A 21,588-nucleotide genomic window follows, 5' to 3' on the forward strand; every position below is an offset into this window, starting at 1 on the left:
CAGATCTGCTTCCTATGATTTTGGAGGTGCTGGAAAGAGCCACGAGTGGCTGTTACATCCTCCATGCCTCGAACACAGATACACAAAGAGAAGCGTTTGGCATCGAGCTTCCTGCAGTCTGTGAGCGACAGGACTGGACTGATGTGAGCTTCATCTCTGCTCATCTTCATCATTACAAACAGACTGTAGATGATGATGACGACACGACTGAGCAAGGCTCTGGAGAAAGACTGTTTTTATAATGTTGTATATCTGTTGGTGGACCGCAGACACACCATGTGACGTGAATCATGAAAGCTGTCACATGAGGTAAAAGACTCCATGTGATGAAGCTGCATGCAGAGGACTGACAGCCACAGAGCTCTGATTAAATGAAAGGCTGCAAACGTGAGCAGACACTTAGAGCTCAGCACTGAGTCAGCCTGTCGCATGATTGGCTGGCAGCAAGAGAGCTTCAGAGGAACATTAGAGTGGTTCTGAAGGGTGACCGTACTTACATTTTTACAGAGTGAAAATCTGCTGCGAAGGACAGGTGAAGCCTCTGGATGCTCAAGTGACAGCAGCAAAGCAAACAGGAAGTCAGGAGGCGGGGGTGCACCCCCTCAGACGTCCTGCAACAGCAAAACGATAAAGTTTAAAAGGACCAAAACATTTGTGCTTCAAGCTTTGAGCAAACATGACGAGCTGCTTTTAACAGTCTCTGTGGTGTTTTGATTGCAGGCGCCTCATCAGGACGGACCTCTGGCTGTGTACCATGGACCAGCCCAACACATCAACCAATCACAAGAGAGGACAGTGAACCACAGCTTGATGACCAATCAGTGCAGCTCGCTGCATGAAGACATCCTGACATTAAAATTATTGCCAGCTTGGAATAAAAACACTCACAAACACTTTCCTGAAACCTGCAGGTCAACACACAAAGTACCTGCAACATACCAACAACATGCCTGCAACACAACTGAAACACACGAGCAACATGTCGACAACACACTTGTAATACACCTCCAACACATGTTGAACACACCAACAACACATGTCAATCAAACCAGCAACATGCCAACAACACCCCTGCAACACACCTCTAACATGACTCCAACACAAGTGAAACACACCTGTCACACGCCTGTCACACGACTGAAACACCCCAGAAACACGCCTGCAACACGCCTGAAACATGACTGTAACACGCCTGCAACACGCCTGTCACACGACTGAAACACCCCAGAAACACGCCTGAAACACACCAGAAACACGCCTGCAACACGCCTGAAACATGACTGCAACACGCCTGCAACATGCCTGAAACACACCAGAAACACACCAGAAACACGCCTGCAACACGCCTGCAACACGACTGAAACACCCCAGAAACACGCCTGTCATATGACTGCAACACGCCTGCAACATGCCTGAAACACACCAGAAACACACCTGAAACACACCAGAAACACACCTGAAACACACCAGAAACACGCCTGCAACACGCCTGTCACACGACTGAAACACCCCAGAAACACGCCTGAAACACACCAGAAACACGCCTGCAACACGCCTGAAACATGACTGCAACACGCCTGCAACATGCCTGAAACACACCAGAAACACACCTGAAACACACCTGAAACACACCAGAAACACGCCTGCAACACGCCTGAAACATGACTGTAACACGCCTGCAACACGACTGAAACACCCCAGAAACACGCCTGTCATATCACTGCAACACACCAGAAACACGCCTGTCATATGACTGCAACACGCCTGCAACACACCAGAAACACGCCTGAAACACGCCTGCAACACGCCTGCAACACACCAGAAACACACCTGAAACACGCCTGCAACACGCCTGAAACACGCCTGCAACACATCACCTTTTAGCTGAATCAGTGCAGTACTCTTTAACACTAGCAAGAAAGCAATGTATTTATAAAGCACTTTCAGGTGCTGTACACTTGATACATTAAACAAGTTCAAAAAAGAAATAATATAAATAGAGGAAACATATCATCTTTTTTTTTTTTTAAATAATTCAAATAATATTTAAAACAGTAGAATTGGCACAAATAGCAAAAGCAATAATAAAATAGTATAAAATGATAATTAGAATTGAGCTTCCTCTTGGACCTGGGTACCTCAGCTGAGGAAGGAAAGGCTCCGCCCCCTCTGAGCTTCCTCTTGGACCTGGGTACCTCCAGGAGCAGCTTGTCAGCTGGCCTGAGAGACCTGGGGGGTGGGTAAGGACGAAGAAGCTCAGAGAGGTAAATTGGGGCAAGACCGTTTAAGCCTGGGGTGCCAAACGTACGGCCCGCGGGCCGAATCAGGCCCACAAACGGGTTTAATCTGGCCCGTGAGATGATTTTGTAAAGTATAAAAATGAGCAGCAATTTTTCAATAAAGAAACTGCTGTTCCAATTGTGTCCATTGGATGGCGCAATAGCAATTGTGAGCTACTTTGTTTTGCCCGCGAAATTTAAACCCGATGTGCTTTGGCACCCTCATTGGCCCAATATGTCTCTGTCAAAAAGAGAAAAGTGGATGCAGAGTGCAGAGTGTTCCAAGAAAAATGGTCATCCTCCTATTTATTCACGGAAGTGAAAGCTGTATGCTTGGTGTGTTCCCAGCATGTTGCAGTGCTGAAAGAATATAACCTCCGTCGCCACTACGTGAGTCTTCATGCCGACAAATATGACAACTTTTAAGGACAGCAGAGAAGAGAGAAGGTGAATGAACTGTTGGCGGGTCTGAAGAAACTGCAGTCTGTGTTTACTCACAGCCGAGACATCAGTGACGCTGCAGTGAAAGCTAGCTACCTCGTTGCCAACGACATTGCACTAGCTTCAAAGCCATTTAGTGAGGGTGAATTTGTAAAAACATGTATGATGAAGGCATCTAAGATTGTGTGCCCTGCAAAGTGCCAGGCCTTTGCAAATATCAGCCTGACAGGAAACACAGTTGCCGACAGGATTTCTGATCTTTCAGCGGATTTGGACAAAAAAATAGTCATTTATTGTGTTTTCAGTTGCAATTGATGAAGGCACATTACAGATGTTGCACAACTGGCAATTTTCATCCGCGGAGTTGATGACACATTGACCGTCACCGAGGAGTTCGTGGAGTTGGTACCGATGACAGATACAGCGACCGCAGCTGATATTTTCACCGCACTCGTCGGCGCGCTGGACAGGGTCGGAGTGGACCGGTCCCGCGCTGTCAGCCTGGCTACAGATGGTGCGCCCTCAATGATCGGGAAGAAAGCAGGCGTTGTAAAAAGGTTCAGAGATAAAGTGCAATCTGCAAATGGAGGACGTGGTTTTTGGACTTTTCACTGTATTTTGCACCAGGAGGCTTTGTGTTGCAAGTCACTGAAAATGGATAACGCCATGAAGGTGGTCATCCAAACTGTTAATTTCATCCAGAAGCCTCAAGCACCGTCAGTTTGACAGTCTTCTCAGAGAGAAAGACCACATCTATGGCCTGCCATACCACACTGCGGTAAGATGGCTGAGCCGAGGTGCTGTGCTGAGGCGTTTCTTTGATTTACGAGAAGAAATTGAACAGTTTATGGAAGAAAACTGGAAACCAGTGTTAGAATTTCATTCTGCAGAATGGATGCAGCACCTTGCATTTATGGTGGATGTTACAGAGGACCTGAATAACTTGAACAAACAGCTGCAAGGACGCAACAAAGTTGTCACGCAGTATCATGACAGCATTTCAAGTTGAAGCTGTTATTGTGGGAGACGCAGCCCACCGGTGGTGATGCAGCTCACTTCCAAAGTGTTGCGGATATGAAGCGGTTCAAAGATAAAATAACGGGACTGTTACTAGTTTGAGCAACGATTTCAGATTTTTGGTGAACTGGAGAAAGACTTCAAAGTTTTGTGCTCGCCGTTCACCGTGAATCCCTTTGATCTGCCCGTCAGTATCCAACTTGAAATAACAGACTTGCAGTGTGACTCGGATTTGAAGGGCAAATTTGCCGCAGCTGGCTTGAACACATTCTGTCAGAATCTCTTGCCTGGTTACCCCAACTTGATGCCCTCGCTGCAAAACTATTGTGCATGTTGGGAACCACGTATCTTTGTGAGCAAGTTTTCTCTGTAATGAGCATAAATAAAACAAAACTGCGCTCAAGGCTCACGCACAGGCACTCGAATCACATCCTGAAGTTAGCTGCTGCTCAGGATGTGAAGCCTGATATTGATGAGCTGGTGAAAGCTAAAGATGCCAGGTATCAGGAGTCACATAAACGATGCAACCCCACTGAAAGTGCTGCATGAGACACCCTGATGTACTTCTGTGATCTGTGATATACTTCTGTGAATCACTGAGGCGCTGTGTGCTTGTTCTTTGTCCTCAGGATTTTCAAATAACTTGAGGTGTTTTATGATTAATAGCTACTGTATATTGTGCCTGTACTACTTTGAACACAGGCTCTAGCTTTATTTTTATGTTGATCGTATTAAAACAAAGAAAACAATCTGAAGTTGTTGTTTTTAAGTTATATACACAATGATTTTACCAGTCCGGCCCACTTGAGAATAGACTTCTCTCCATGTGGCCCCTGAACTAAAATGAGTTTAACACCCCTGCTTTAAGCATTTAAAAACAAACATGAGAATTTTAAATGAACTGTGTTCACACCGAACGTGATAAATCACAAAACATAAATCTTACATAAAACATTTTGTAATTATACAGGCAGCCAATGGAGTGAAGCCAGGATGGGAGTTATGTGTTCTGGTTAAAGGTCGTGCAGCAGCATTTTGGACCAGCTGCAGACGAGAGAGAAGATGCTGACTAACTCCACAATACAGCACATTACAGTAATCCAAACGAGATGGAATAAAAGCATCGATTACGGTTTCAAAATGCAGCCTGGATAAAGTAGGTCTTATCTTTACCAAGCGCCTTAAATGATAAAAACTGGACTTGACAGTAGCCCTAATTTGACTGTCTAATTTAAAATCACTGTCCATCTTAAAACCCAGGTTAGTAACAACAGGTTTAAAATACACAAGGTTCACAAGGTCCACTAGGACCAAACAGAATCACCTCAGTTTTGCTTGAATTACATCTTAGAAAGTTTAGGGACATCCGAGATTTAATGTCTTCTAGAGATGCTAGAAGTGGCTTAATAGAGAAGGCATCGTTCTGCTTCAGAGGCAGATCAATCTGACAGTCGTCAGCATAGCAGTGGAAGGGTAATCCATGCCTTCTGAGGATGGTTCCCAGGGGCTGTAAACATAATGAAAAAAGCAGAGGCCCTAAAATTGAGCCCTGTGGGACCCCAGACTGAAAGGCAGCAGAGGAGGACTCATACCCTGAAAGGTTAACACTAAAGGTTCTGTCAGAAAGATAAGACCTAAACCATTTCAAAGCAGTACCACGAATGCCTGCAAGATGGTGCAAGCGAGTCAGTAAAATGTTGTGTCTACAGTGTCAAAGGCAGCTGTTAGGTCAAGAACATCATGATTGCCAGAGTCACAGGAAAGGAGGATATCATTAAAAACCTTTAAGAGTGCTGACTCCGTGCTATGAACGTTTTTAAAACCTGATTGGAAGACCTCTGGGACACCACTCTCCTTTGGTTGCAACCTTCTCAATGAAAAACACATAAAATCATCAGAGAGGCCTCCAAGCAGCCACTTTGTGGAGCATTTAAGACTGAGTCAGTAGAGTTAAATAACACGTGGATTGTGACTGTTGGAGGAAATGATCTTAGAGAAATATTTTCTTTTAGCCTCCTTGACCGTATCCTGATAGAGGCGCCAGCAGTCCTTTAGGATTTGAAGAGACACCTGCAGTTTGTCCCTCTTCCATCTGCGTTCAGCTCTACGACACTCCCTCCTCACAGCCCGAGTGGCGTCGTTAAACCAAGGGTCCGTTTTAGCCTTGGGCTGCCTGGTTATTAATGGTGCCAGAGTCCAGAGTGGTTAGGCAGTACGATCAGCGGGGAACTGGGCAGCAGTGGAAGGGTTAATAATCCGACAGCGGCGAACAGGAGCGCTGGTTTGAACTGTAGTGCGTGAAAACGCAGCATCAAATAATACAGCCATATGGTCAGAGAAGGCAGTGTCAGTCACTTCCATGTTAGACACAGGTAGACTGTGCGACAGGACCAGGTCCAGTGTGTGTCCGTGTTCATGTGTGGGACCAGGTACGGGCTGGACCGGATTAAAAGAATCAATGAGGCTTAAAAACTCCTTCACCTGAGGTTTGTCAGGGCAGCAGACATGGATATTAAAACCCCCACAATAAGAACGTAGTGGGCATATGATTAATGGTGCTGCGTGTGGCGGGCTTTAAGGCTCAGCTCAGATTTAGACAGAGGAAGATGAAGACAGAGGCCGAGAGCTACAGCAGAGTTCAGCCTCACATTGTTTTTGTCCAGATTTGGATTTTAAAGGATTTGATTCTAGGACATTCCCAGCTGGAGTTTGTGCTCTAAAGGAACGCAGTCAGGGTTTAAGGGGGAAGTTTGAAGGCAAACTCAGGACGCAGTAACACGATTAAAGGAAGCTCCTCGTGTAAAACAAAGAGGCTCCCCTGGTGCCGCTCAGCGAGCATCTGCAGCTGATTGGATTTGTTCAGGATCGATTCTCTGGAGGATTCTGCTCTCGGCTGGTGGCACGAGTCCAGATCGAAGGAAATCTTATCAGCTGCCATTAGGCCCGAGGCCCATCGCTCGGCTCATTTCGTTCACAGAGAAATAAAACAGTGAGGCAGGAGGAGGAGCTCCCTGTGGATGAACAGAGCTGGTTTCTCAGGAAGAGGAACTCAGTGGCGTGTAGCCTGAGCACAGCAAGCGACTGCCTGCTCACAAAGAAAAGTGTCCGTGCTTGTTAGCAGAAGTTCTGCACGAGCTAACTTCACCTAACGAGCTAATAGGAGCCATTAGTGGGCTCCAATTAGAGGAATCCCTCCTAACGAGGTCAGACAGATCAATAGCACAGGGAGAGGAGTCGCGTATCAACACCTCTGCAGGCTTTCAGCCTCACTCCTAGCCTGCTGGTTACCACGGTTACCAACACGACCTCTGACACTGATCAACAATTCCTCGCAGCTCGTTGTCCCATCTGTGCAGCGAAGTCATCTTTAACATCACGCAGTCTGAAACCTGTAGCTCCACCAGGCGTGGAGGAAGGTGAGGGAGGTGGGTCATGTGACACAGACAGAAACAGACTGAGCCAGTCAGACCTCAGCGCACACGCCCAGACTGGGGTCAGAGGCCATTAGGTCACTACACGATGGTCACTCGTGTAGAACACCTCAGACAGAGGCTGCTGCACCAAAAGCTTCACTGTGATTGCTCTGGTTCGAGCAGGTTGCCTTGGTCACCGGCAGTCAGCGAGGAAGGCGACTTCTCTGCATCTCCACGTATCTCTGACCTGCGACCCATCAGTTACCATAGCAACCTCACAGTGGGTGTCGGTGCAGTACTGTACGCCTGTTATAGCACACGGGTAACCATCGCGAACCTCCACCGACCACCCACCAGCTGGTTGGAGAACATCTGTGAGGCTGTGGCACCGCTTCAGGAGAAGTGTTGGCACAAAGGAGCCTGCTGAACGTTAGTCCCCGCCCCCGCCACGGCCCGTGACCTCAGCACTAACAGCGAGAAGAACAGCTCGACTGGCCTCCTCGTTCACACGCTTCGCCTGCCTTTACACCACCTAGCTGTCCATCTATCCAGTCATCCACCTATCCGTCCATTCATCGACACATCCACCCAGACATCCACTGCGAGCTCGCTGAGATCTTCTGATGTACACTTCAAACAGACTGATCAATAATCTATACCTGCTGCTGTAAACAGGCTCTCTGATTGGCTGCGGTCAGTGTCCTCTGAGCTTTGTTTTCATGTTTGCTGCTTTGTTCCAGTTTCAGTCATTCAGCAGATTAATCCTCTCAGCAACAAATCTGATCCTCATCATCCTCATCCCCATCTCACACGCACACACACACAGACACACACGCCTGTCCGACTCTAATCCCACATGTGATCGTTTGCTGAGGTTAATCCTCGCGTCTGCCTCTGCCGTCCACTCTGATGGATTTACTTTCATCCCTGCGTTGACGTCTCATTACTTCCTCATGCTCAAGTCCCGCCTCTCTCCTGATGACATCGGTACCGTTTTACTATGGCGCTCAGGTGAGTTTTTAACACGGGGCACGTTTAGCTTCATGTCTGTGATTCGTATCAGCAGTTACACCACAACATGTTTCAGGCTAAGACCTTCCAAAAACCTTCAAACAGGGGGCGGGGTCAGTCATTAGAAAGGAGGACCCCACAGACCAGTTCCTGTTTTCCTTTGAACACCAACACTGACATTCTTTATCATGAACCTGAGAGGTGATTTGTCTTATCAGCAGCATTCACGAGCTGGTCTGAGCTAGTTAGCCACAGGCTAACATAACATTAGCCACAGTAACCAAGGCGACCATGACAAACACGCCGGTGACAACTATCCTCAGTCTCAGACCTGTAAACCTGTCAGCCAGGTGAATACAGGCGTTTTAAACAAGCTAGCAAAGCCAAAGTGGCTAAAGCTAAAGCTAGCTTAGCCACGGGCCTCGGTATGAGCAACGGATCAAAGCAGTGAGGAGGAAGACAACAGAGAGCAGTGAGGAAGGCTGGATGTCCGGCTGAAGGTACCGACCTGCTGGTTGATAACACGCACGTGCGCACAAACACACACCCTGGGCAAAAACATCAGAGCACACCTGAGCTCAGCTCACTCCGTGCCGCCAACCTCACAGTTTTCTCACAAATGACATCACATCAGTCTCAATCCAACGACACGCTGCACACCTGGCTGTCCCTCACCTGCACACAGGTGTGGGCGTACCTGCAGCAGTCAGTGAGACGGTGTGTTTGTAGTAACGCTGAACATTAGGGCAGAGGACCAGGTGGAGCTGCAATTGCTGCAATCAAACATGCACTTCCTGTTTCTCATGACACAGAAAAGGGCGCACAGGTACGCACTCCTAAGCTGCTGCAAGCTCATTTTCAGTGCTGCGTTTCATTCAAAGGTCAAAGTTCAAGTCACAGGAAGGAACATGGAGCACAAACACACAGAGGTCAGAGGTCAGAGCTGGAGAATAGCGTCACCAGCAACAAATGACATCAACTTAATTGGAGCTTCCTCCTGAGGCCAGCAGGTCAAAGCTCGGATGCTGCCGGTGGCGCTCAGACCAGGAACGACGGTGCCTGTAGCTGGGTCACAGGGTCAACTTCACAGAGGTCAAACAATTACCAACATGGCAGCTTACCGCCGTCCGTGGGGGGAGGGAGAGAGCCCAGCTGGTCATGTGATTGGTCAGCGGGCTCTGATATTACTGCAGTTAGAAAGGAGGGGGTCGGGGGGCTGGACTGGAAATGCTTTTATTTTTAGATCAATCACTGATTGGACAGCAGGACCTTTGCCCACGTGACCATTGACCTCAGTCCACTAAGACAACAGGTCCAAACAGGTCCATTAAAGTGACATAAAAGCAGAAAGATCAACAGTGATGTCACAGTATTTTTTTTAATCTGGACATACTGAAGGAAAGACTCCAGAAACCATTTCTAATGTCTCACATTTAAACCGATTCATCGAGTTAATCAAATAATACTGATAGTAATCATAATCATCGAGTGCCTGGAGCGACTGGTGGGCGTGTCATTGTGATTTGGTGCTGCCTCTGAACTGAGCATGCTCAGATCCCGTCATCCATCATCTTAAATAACAGCCTAACAGCAGCACCACGTGGTTTTCCTCGCCGCCCGCACAGACGGGCCGGTTGGATGTGACGCCGCAGGAAAGCACACAGGCTGCTCCGCCAGACGTTTCCGTCTCTGCCGGACTGACCGGAAAGACGCCTGAAAATGGATCCAAAAGCTGAGCCGGGCGCCGAGCTGACCTCACAGGCAACGACCGCTCACACTCACCTGTGCCACGACACGCTCCCGCCCAGGTGAACACCACATGACCCGCCCACCACGACCAATATCCACCAATGTTTGATGTCCAAAAGGAAGTCGACTTACAGTGTAGCCACACACACACAGACACACACTCACCCTCCTGCTGGCCAACATCTCTCAGACTAACAAGCTCCTCTCGACAGCAGCGATAACAAAGACAGATCGTCTGATGACAACACTGAATGTCATCGTGTGTGTGTGTGTGTGTTTGTGTGCGTGCACGTGTGTTGACCACACACAGTGTGACTCACTGAGCTGTTCGCAGTAAATGACTTTATGCTCATTTGGAGGAGATTCATTGTGTTTTTAAGCCTCGCCGCGTGGCGCTCACATATTCCACTCTTTCCATCAAAATGCAAACTGAGCGGCGGTGGCTCGCCGCAGCCCGCCTCCCTCGCTCTCGTTTTAAAGGCCAATTTATTGGATTCACAAAAAGCCCGAAATAATCACTCATTGTAAGGCTAAAAGGCTCATCACAGAGTCCAATCATCCAATAAAATAAATGTGGTTCATAATTGCCGTGGAAATGCAGGCGGCCTCACACAAATGAAATCTCATCACAGCGAGCGTCCTCGCAGACCGCCGCCGCCCGCTGAACACCAGACAGTCTGCAGATTCTTCAGTGACAGCGTTACGCCTTCGTTACTCTGCCCATGCTCACGATGCCTCGTTGGTGGCCTCTGACACTGAGCGGTCACCAACAGGTGGAGCTTTTCTGGATTTAGACAAACTGAAGCACAAACCCATCTGACCCTCGAGGTCACCTGACCTTCACCTGCGACCACACGCGTTTCCTGCTGCTCGTTGCTCTGTGGCTGTTTTTCAATCGACTCAAACACTCGAATTCAAACCTCAGAGCTTCAAAGGGACGCACACCAGAGACTTTCATTCATACACAACACCAACAAAACAAGAAGAAGAGAGCACTGAGCGGGCGGACATTCACCCAGGTAACACAAGTGTTTCAGTGTGTGTCAGCGCACACCTGCAGGTGAATGAGGAGGTCTGTCCACGCCCACCACGAGGCAGGATCTGCTGTTAGAGCTGCAACCAGCCAGGAGATGCATCTCACTGTGTACCTCCCACTCACTCACACACACACGCGCGCACACAAACACACACATGCATGCACACACAGGCAATGAAGGCTACACAAAGGAGGAACAATCGCCTGCCAAACTGTGCCTACACACACACACGTTTGTACATGTATCTCTCTGAGGACCTTTGTTGAATGAATTAATTTCTCCTCATTTCTCCACCCGTTACAGCAACACACCCACCCCGCCCTCTGAGGCCACACTGCTGCTACATGAGCCTAGCTGCACAGATGTGCACCACAAAACAAGCCTGCAGCCAACCACTGCGAGAACAAGAGCTGCTGTGATTGGCTGCAGAAATGAAAGAAAAGCAGCGAACAGCACAAACATCATGACACGCAGACCGGTCAGTCTGCAGACCACATGTGAAGATTACAAATGATCTTCTTATGGCCTCTGACAGTGGACTCATCTCTGTGCTTGTCCTGCTAGACCTAAGTGCAGCGTTCGATACTGTCGACCATAATATCCTATTAGAGCGATTAGAACATGCTGTAGGTATTACAGGTACTGTGCTGCAGTGGTTTGTATCATATCTATCTAATAGACTCCAGTTTGTGCATGTAAATGGAGAGTCCTCTTCACACACTGAGGTTAATTATGGAGTTCCACAGGGTTCAGTGCTAGGACCAATTCTGTTTACATTATACATGCTTCCCTTAGGCAGCATCATTAGAAGACATAGCATACATTTACACTGCTATGCAGATGACACCCAGCTCTATCTGTCCATGAAGCCAGATAACACACACCAATGAGTTAAACTGCAGGAATGTCTTAAAGACATAAAGACCTGGATGGCCGCTAACTTTCTGCTTCTTAATTCAGATAAAACTGAGGTTATTGTACTCGGCCCTGAAAAGCTTAGAAATATTAGGGCTGCGCCATATTATACCGTTCACGGTAATACCGGTATAATGTTAGGCAACGATAGGAAAATGAAATATCGCGATAGAATATGAGTAAAACGCGCATGCGCAGTGCCTTTGTTTTCATACGCACATGGCCGATTGTTGAGTGAAACAGATGAACCAGAATTGGTTTGTAAAAATGGTGCAACTTCAGTGATGTGGAACTGGTTTGGTGTTTGTCCGTCAGATACACAACAAAGCACATTTTTTTGCAGAACATGCAAGCGGCCGTCGTTATTGTCGTATTTGTCGGACTAAGATGCTCTTAAATCTGGGTCCTAAACTCCGTATGCTTCAGGTCAAACGAACACTGCAGCATCACTGAGAGTTAAAAACTGTCTAAATTCTTTCATCTTTAATAAAACGATCAGCATTGCTGCTTTACCAGGTGTAACTATGAAGTTTAACTTCCAGGCATCCATGAAAACAAAAGTTATTACATTTAACGGAGTTAGAAGTTAGCAGGAAGCTAGCGGAAGTTAGCTCGCTAGTTTCGCTAGTTACCTAAGCATGATATAGCATGTTCTGACTGAGAGATTTCTGAAAAAAATCAAACGTACCGCTCTGCTATCACTTCCAACATAAATGAAGACAGGAAACTAAACAGCAGTGACGTTTGTAGGGTTACTGAAGTTGGGCTAGCTGCTATATAATGATGTGCTACGTGATCGCTAGCGACACAGCTATGTTAGCATAACATAAACAGTGAAGCTGGAGGACGAACACTAACACTTTTCCACTTATAAAAGTTAACGTGAAGGTTCCTCATGGTTAGAGACAAATGCAATCGCATGGCAGGATGCTGTAAACGGACCAAACTTCAGTCAGGAGAACAACTGAGATAATCCATCCACAATACGAGGTCAGTCATTAATATACTGCAACAACATGGGAATAGAGAAGCTGCCAGAGAATTCAACATTAATGAATCAATGGTACAGAAGTGGAGGAAGCAAGAAGAATGAGTTTAATAAAGTTTGATTTATCTGACTGCTTTGTTTCGCTTAATGTGCCTTATAATCCCGTGCACCTTGTGTTCCGAAAAATACGTACTGCACACTGCAGTTTAATGTTGCAAAGCACCTCTTTTTAACTTCAGTGGATATTATACATGGTTATGCTCAGGATATGTCAGCCCATTTCTACTGGAAATGCCTTTTGGTTAAACTTTCAGCAAGGAATTTGCATTTGCACTGTTACATTTTTATAAAGCTTTAATGTACATAAAAACCAGCTTCTTGTTTAAGTGAAAATAAATGGAAGGTTGTTTTTTTGCGCTAGTAATGTTGTGGAGTTGTATTTTGTCTCGCATCAATTATATCGTCAGTTATATCGTTATCGCAAATTTTCAAATATATATCGTGATAAATATTTTTGGCCATATCGCCCTGCTCTAGGTATCTAACCAGAGTCTTACTGAGCCTGGTTCTGCTGGAGGTTTCTTCCTGTTAGAAGCGAGTTTTTCCTTCCTACTGTCTCCAACGTGTTCGCTCATAGGGGGTCGTTTGATTACCTTGACATGACTGTTGGTGAGTCAAAGGTCAGGAATCCTCCTGTAGAAGTCTTACCATCGCCCCCTGCTGACCTTCAGACAGAACGCAGGTTTGAGGCTGTTTCTCTGTTACCAGCTGACCTGTGACGTCTCATGGCTGCAGTTGAGGTCACATGTGATTAATAATGATGTTCTGAGGCCTCTGTGAGCCAAACAGAAACTCTCCATATTCAATGATAACTGAGACTTTAGCTTAAAGCTGGTTTTTAAACACTGGTTCAGTCGTCGTACTTCCTCTGAGAAACAGCAAGAGGACGCAGCCTGACCTGCCTCCTCCCGTCTGATCCTCTATCTGCTCTCTTCCTGCCTCCCTCATCACTTCTGCCTCTGCTTCGTCACGTTCAGCTCTGACACGAGCAGACGCTCGGCCACTCCACAGTCAGAGCCCCCTGCCGAGCATGCTGGGATACCACGGCTGCCGTGGCAACGGAAAGACAGGCTCTGCGGGGAGGAGGCTGAAGGAAGAAGCGGCAAAGACGGATTAAAGTAAGACGAGGTCAGAGGAAGAGGAGGATGAGAGAAAACAGGCAGGAGAGAAGACGAGGTCAGAGGATGAGGGGATGAGACAGATGAGACGGCGACAGTCGGTCTAAATCAGATTACTGCTGAGATCTGACGACACAGAAGCTCTCTCTCAGGGGTTAATCTGCTCTCGGCGGGATTAGAGCGTCGCCTGCAGAGATCACCTCCATCTCTTTCTCTGAGACGTGAGCATCGAAGCTTCACAAAGACAAAGAAACCTGCAGTTCCCCAGACATCCAGCAGGGGCAGCAGTGAGTCAGTCCCCAGAGACTGCCATGTTAAAATAAACATATTTATTCATACAACAGCTGTTTGTGGGGGCGTGGCCCCATTGACCGTCAGGTGTATGGTGACACAGGTGGCTGTAGCTGCTAGCTGACATGCGGAGTGTGTCTGACCAATAACACGGCTGCTGTAACTGAGCTGGTAACTGATAGGCCAACTCACTAACACTGAGGCTTTACAGAGCATGCCCATCTTTTATATACGGTGTACGGTCCAGACATCAGTTTAAACATGAACGTGATGAAGCTGTGGTGCTCAGCGTTGGATTACCATGGCAACGCTGATGCTTGGCCCTGATTTGCTAACACAGAAATGTGTCATCAAAGTTTGGACAGAAACACAGCAGTTTCCCTGAAATAGTGCAGTCGTGATTATTTGGCAGCTGCACCACTGCAGCTGTCCAAACAGATCCAAATGTAGCGAAGCGCCGTGATAACGGCCCGCCGCTATCAGTCTGTGCTAAGCTAGGCACAACTGTATATCTGCAGGAAACTGGGGGCTGCTGACACACCAGAGTCGCTGCAGCGTGCTGCTCCTTCTGGTTTCTCCAAGCGAAACACAAACGTCATTTTCTTGGTGAAACGTTGGCGTCTGCAGACGTCAGACGGCTGTAAATCCCGAGCCGAAGGCTGCAGGTTTCTCTGATCGTCGACATCGGCTCAGATTTCTCTCACAGTGAAAAGCAGAGTCCTGTCAGTGCGAGGAGAAGATAAAGAGTGCCGATGTGTTTTCCACCATCAGTCACTGACTCACGAGGAAGATCACGGGTGGAGCAGCAGCAGACACCTGACACCGTGAACCAGCAGTCCATCGTTTCTGACCGTTTTTCTCTCGGTCCCCGAAGCTTCTGAGACGAGGACGCAGAAAAGCCCCCCACCTGTGCGAGCTGCCTGCTGGCGCGATGCTGATTTGGGTCGTGTTCAGACAAGTTAACCTGGGAATTTCTCCATCTCGGCTCGGGTACAGCTCACCATCTGGCAGATTAGCTGTTAAAACTCAGTGAAGTGAAGTTAAGCGGTGCTGGCAGCCTCGCTGCCGTCACACTTTACATTCTGGAGGAGCGGGGACAAAAACGGGAACTTTTTCATTTGCTCCAAAAAGTGGATTTTTCATAAAAAGCTCAGTCGCTTTAATCACTGCGAGAGCTGCAGCTGCACACGCTCAGTCTGCAACACGCTTTTTAAATCCTTTCCAAACAGGCAGCGAGGGACTGATCTGTAATTTTACTTGATAACAGCGTGCTGGTTGGTTCATTTTGTCCTCTGCTGGGTTTTTGTTGCAGCCAACTCTTCTCTGCTGAAGATAACCATAAATATGCAATATTTACTGATTAAACTGAGCTCAGCCCCCAAAATACTGCTGCTCATTCATTTTCAGAGCACAGCCTGCATAACGACGAGCAGGCAAGTCGATTCCTTTTTCTACAACGATAAAGGCCCCAGGACGCTTCCCTGAGCAACACCACGAGCACGCAACAGAAATAACAAACACCAGACTCGACTCTTCTTTAACCTATTAAGGTTTAAAACCTCAGAGCTCAACGTAACAGGCCCAAGATTTATCCTGTAAATGCAACTTAAACCAGCAGGGGGCGCTGCTCTGTCAGAAAACACCAACACGGCTAACATCAAGTTTAATCCAGTAAGTTTGTGTAAACTTGTGATATCCATGACGATAAGACAGAGAATATTACACAAACAAACCATTTCAAAAGCTCATCACCAAACCACACCAGCGCTCACCTGTACAGGTGAGAGAAAAGCCACAAACATGACAGCAAAAGCAAAGACATTTTCATGTCTCACATACCTGTTGAGGAGCGGTGGTCAGACACAGACGGCACATGGAAAAAGACAAAGAAACAGAGGTTAGTTTAAATGCAGCACAAATACAAAGAACGTCTCAGAACCAAAGCATGAAAACCTCAGAGCAGCTACGCGACAGCATCTCCACAGTCCAGCGACTTGTATGTTTAGTACTCGTTCATTTAAAAGGACGGCGAGCTTCAGGTTGGAGCTGCACGGCTGGCTTTAGCGCCTCAGGACAAACGTGACTCTTTTTAAGAAGACAAAGGCTCCGCCTCCTCGGCTCTCAGTGATTTTACTTAAAACCAGGCCGACGATGATGGCTGTGGAGCACTTTGGTCAATAAATGTTAAACTCGTGGCACAGAGCATCAGAAAGCAGTTTAGAGTGCAAACGTCTGAACAGCAGCAGCACTGGCCTCACACAGAAACAGGTCAGCAGAGATGCGAATACAGCGAGGCGCCGAGCGAGCGGCGGCCTCAAACTGTCAGAGAGCCGGCACAGCTCGGATCGCGCCTGACTGACAGCTGAAATCCGGAAACACTCCAACATTCGGAGGTTTTTCAGAAAGTGTGCGGTGAGCGTGCTGCAGTCTCAAACCACACACACACACACACACACACTGAGGTGTTAAATGTATGCAGCTGGTGTTTCTGCAGCCTGTCAGGGCGCCGTGTCTCTCTGACACTTACACTGCTGAAACACCGAAACGCCGGCCATCACCGACTCTGCAGGACAGGACGAGGGCGTGTTCGCGGCTCTGAGGCTCGGAGCAGCGGTTTCCCTCACTGCACAGGTAAACTGCTTCATATGTAAGTTCATCGAGTCACACAGCCATAAACTAACGTCTGACCAGCTTATTATAACAATCAATCACAAAAAATAACATCTGACAGGTTATTGATGCTGCAGCTCAGCTTCACGCCGTACACGTGTAACGAGCTCCACCTCTGGGATCTCTCATGTTGTTCCTCACGCAGGCCGCTCTCGCTCTGCAGGCCTACAAACGTGTTGCCATGGCCAGTGGTTGCTAAGGACAAATGAGTATTCCCTGACTAGTTGATGAGTTTTATTTTGAAGGTGAACAGCTTCCATTTCTGGCTTCTGGTTGGTGTGTTTTGCACACAGGTCTGAGTCCTCCATGCAGTCACATCAATCACACGCAGCTCCGTCTTTCAGACCAGTGTAGGGTCACCGGCTCTTCTCTACCCCCCCAGCAGAGGCGGGGCTACACCCTGGACAGGTGGCCAGCCTGTCACAGGGCTAACACAGAGGGACACACACCTGTGGTCATTCTAGTTTAGGACCAGAGTCCTGCAGTTTTCTCCATTCATTAGTGTAAGCAAGCCTGCTGCTGTCAGTGTGTGTTAGTGCTGACAGTGTACGGCCGGGAATTTTATCCATTTCTGTTTACAACAGAACCATTAAATCCAGAACGAGTTCCTCACCAGGATCTACTCTGAAACACTACAGGAGCTGTAACATCTTCACTCGCTTCCTGTCCAAGCTCCTCGTTTATTCACACCATGAAACTCAAACTCACAGAAGTCTGTGGGGATGCAGGCCTGTGCACATGAGCCGCTCTTATTAAAAGCCATACCTGATGTTTGTAGCCGTATATGATCAAACAGTCTAACTGTGACTGTTCTGATGAAGCTGAGCGCCTCAAACAGCTGATTGAGCTGCACCCCCCATCTGCTGCTCAAAGATGCTCACTGACAGGAAAACAACAGAGCCAATGAGCCTAACAGCCATCACTGCAGCACTGTGTGTGATGATGACTGGCATCATGCTAATGAAGCTGACAGAGAAGCTAATGAAGGATGGAGTTTAGAACAAGGAGACGTGTCATTCCCAGCTCCACCTGTCGGGGGCGTGCTTTAGCCCAAACCAACCCTCTGAAGCTCGCCTAGCAGTGGAGGTGGGAGTCAAAGTCAGTCAGTGTGAGTCGTCCCTGTTCAGTGAGTGTTTTTCTCCAACACACCAACACTGAAAGCTGCCGTCACACAGAGCCAGGCTGCGGTTGTTAAAAACACATTCTTCCCCATCACTGCCAACGATAAACGCTGAGCAGCTTCCCGACCAGCCGAGCACGAGGATGTCACACTCTTACTTCCTCCAAACAGCTAAATTCACTCTGCGTTTCAGCTGAGGTCACATGACGAGCGTCAGCCGATGATTAAAGTCAGCACGGCAGCCAAAACGCGGCCTCCTCCTCCTCCAGGCGTCTGCATGAAACACTCAGGCTCACAGAGTTTTTTCTGCTCTTGGCTGTGTGTGATGTCACAGAGACAGGATATAGCCAGCCAATCAGAACAAAGCTATCAAAGCTATCACCTCCTGCTCCTGCTGTTACCATGGAAACAGTGGCAGACGATGAGCTGCACTAAGGGCAGTCATATGAAGAAGGATTATTCTGAACTGTGTGTGTGGTTTCAAACAGACAACTGACCCTGACGGACTCACAGAGACGCTGCTAATCAGAACCAAACTAAAACAAAGCTGAGCTGAGAGGAGGAGGAGTAGGTGGAGGAGGAGGTGGAGGAGGAGGTGGAGGTCCAAACTATAAAGTCAAAGCAGCGTTTCTCCTCCTCGTGCCGTCTGTGTGTGATCACAGGAAACAAAGACATGAAGAAGAAGCAGCGAGTCAGTGCTCACCTGCACAGCTGATCCAGAAACGGATCAATAAATCAGCTTTCTGCTGCGGGTCTGAGGTCTGCTGCTCCTCAGCAAATTAATCCTTAAGTCTCTGATCTGCTTTCCAGTAGAGCTGGGCGATATGAGATTTTTTCATATCACGATATGTTTTTTTCATTTCAGGCGATAACGATATCTATCACGATATCAGCCAAATAACTATATTTGTAAGATTTAAATGTGCCGTTGCTCACAAGTAAAATGTGAAATAATCAGCAGCTTGTTTTTAAATATTTATTTCCCATAATAAGTTCAACAGGGTAGATGTACTTAAGGAACATGAGACTTTTTCAGATAAATAAAGACAAATATTGCAAACTACACAAAAGGCAGCCGCTAAAGCGTTTAAGTTTCAAAACAGAACAAACGAAACAGCCTAAATTGTCAATTCCACTTAGAAACAAAATATTAATTCTAAAAATAAATCTTAGTTTGTTTTACAGAAGAACAGACAAAACTGACTAACTTTTGTCAATATCAAATAAACTGAGAACTAAAAGGAAATTCTCAATCTCTCCTTGTTGTATAGCTGAGCTTTTCAAACAGTTTTAACAGTTACTTTAGTCTGACAAAAGCCGAATGATGAATTAGCGCTTCCAGTCAGAGACTGAGGCTACGTCCACACGTACACGGGTATTTTTGAAAACGGAGATTTTCCGTTTTCGTTTTAAAAAATAATCCCGTCCACACATAAAGGCAGAAATGAAGGAAAACGCTGCTATGAACACACCAAAGCAGCAGGTGGCGCTAGATTCCTCCATTACCCGCTGGCTGCTTCCCAAACAAGCACACGTGCGGCTTGGCACTTGTGCTGTACGTAACAAGTCACACGACGTGACACTGCGGCTGTGATTGGTTCGGCTCTGCGCTGCTTAATTTGGATTGGCTGACCTTTTTTTTTTTTTTTTTTTTTTTTAAGAGGACAAGAGCGGCGAGGTCTATCGCGATAGCTTAATTTCTCTATCGAGTAAAAGTTATATCTCATGTTGAGCACCCTCCACATTGCAGCCCCATCGGCGTCGTCTCAGGAATAGATGAAGGAAAATTCCCCTGGAGGCAACATTCCTCACGGCTCCGGGACGAAGCGGAGCCAATCACAAAGAAGAAAAGGCCGAGGCTCTCAGATAAGCTGCTGCTCCGCCCCTTTAAGGGATAAATACCGGGATTCTGGAAAATCTGGAAAACTGCCTGGAAACATCTCAGAGGATGGCCGGGGGGTGGGGGGGTGGGGCTCAGAGTCTGAAACGTCACAGATAAATCAGCTGACTTTTACAGATGCTTTCTCACCGAGGACGCGCCGGGGGGGGGGGGTGCTGAGGGTCCACTTAAGCTAATTAATGGATCACCGTGCACATGCAGTGAGCGTGCACGTTGTGTTTTAAGGGGGCTTAAGTCTTCATCCATTAGACAAATGAAGGGTGGGAGCCTAATGGCAGCCACACACTCAGACACACACACACACACACACACACAGTAATTTGTCTTGTGGACTCATCAGGACTTTTAACGTGATCGCGGTCTCTGAGGACAAAGTCAGATAAAATACGATAAATATGCAATCACATCCAAGGCAGGACAAACTCCTCTTCGCTGTGTTTCTGGAAGGCTGTGTGAGTTTGGTGTGGTTTGAAGTGTGTGTGTGTGTTGTGACGGATGAAGAACAGTGTCTCAGCATCCTCAGGTTTGTGTCTGTGCTGCTGAATACAGACGTTATGATGTTCAACCAACCCTCACAGTTTTACTAGCGCTTGGAAAAAGCTTTACTTTTTAATATTAACACTCGATTTTATATCATTTCACTTTCAATGTGAAATAAATATGGTGTAGTGCCCCCGTGCCCCCCTTTGGACTCATCCCTGCCCACGTAAAACATGGCGTCAGCGAGCTGTGCCATTCAAACACGTTTGTGTTTAAACTATCATGTGAAACATTCAATGTTAGATGATCCCAGATCAACACAGCACAGTTATTCCTGCAGCCCGTCTGTGACACGTTCACGGAAACGAGAATCAGATTGGCTCTGTGACCTCGCCGCGTCTGAAACGCTCCCAGAGCCCATAAGTTTCTCTCTCAGGCTCGGCAGCAGAACAAGCTCGCGGCAAATTTTCAGCTTTTTCCATCTGATTGAAATATTGGCCCTTGTGATTAACCCCGCTGATATCCGAGAGGATTCCAGCTACCCACAACTCACTGCTGTAAGGGCGTGACGGCCCGGAGGAGCCTGATCTCTAATAAACGTGACGCGTACATCGTCTCTGTGCTGGAATAAGCCTGACGTGTAATCCTGTTTCAGGATGCTGCGCGGGGGGAGTCGACTTTTCTCAGCATCATATTTAGACCACTGAACTCACACGCACACACATGCACGTACGCACACTCACACACGCGCACACACACTGACAAACGCATCAGGAGCAGCACCAGGTTCAGCACCAGGTTCAGCACCTTAACCACGGACACTTTGGCACGCAGGCCGGAGCAGCCAGGGATCGAAACAGCGAGATCAGAGCGGTTTAATCAAGCGCTCGGCGAGTACCTGTGGGCGATCTTTGAAACGCCGCCGCCCCGTCCAAAGCGTGCCGGCATCAAATCCGGCTGATTCCTTGAAAAAAAACTCAATCAGTTCTTTTCCAGCTCATCTCACTGAGTTAGCTAAACCAGGCGTGCTGCGTTTACCTGTCGAGTCCAACACGACTACAATTACCCGAAGCTTCTGATAGGAGCTGCTCGTAACATG

The 21,588-nt window shown here is 47.5% G+C and overlaps 1 protein-coding gene across 2 annotated transcripts in view; it reads right to left on the minus strand.

Moving 5' to 3' along the window:
• LOC309699034 (semaphorin-6D-like) overlaps positions 1-21,588 on the minus strand; it is a 90,778-nt gene that overhangs the window by 50,149 nt on the left and 19,041 nt on the right. For both annotated transcript variants that reach the window (XM_082521877.1, XM_082521876.1), the window contains exon 3: positions 498-611. The gene's annotated coding sequence lies outside the window, so the exon portion shown is untranslated. The remainder of the gene's footprint in view (positions 1-497; positions 612-21,588) is intronic.

Source organism: Aulonocara stuartgranti, assembly GCF_965226115.1.
Source record: "Aulonocara stuartgranti genome assembly, chromosome: 22".
Taxonomy (NCBI): Eukaryota; Metazoa; Chordata; class Actinopteri; order Cichliformes; family Cichlidae; genus Aulonocara; species Aulonocara stuartgranti.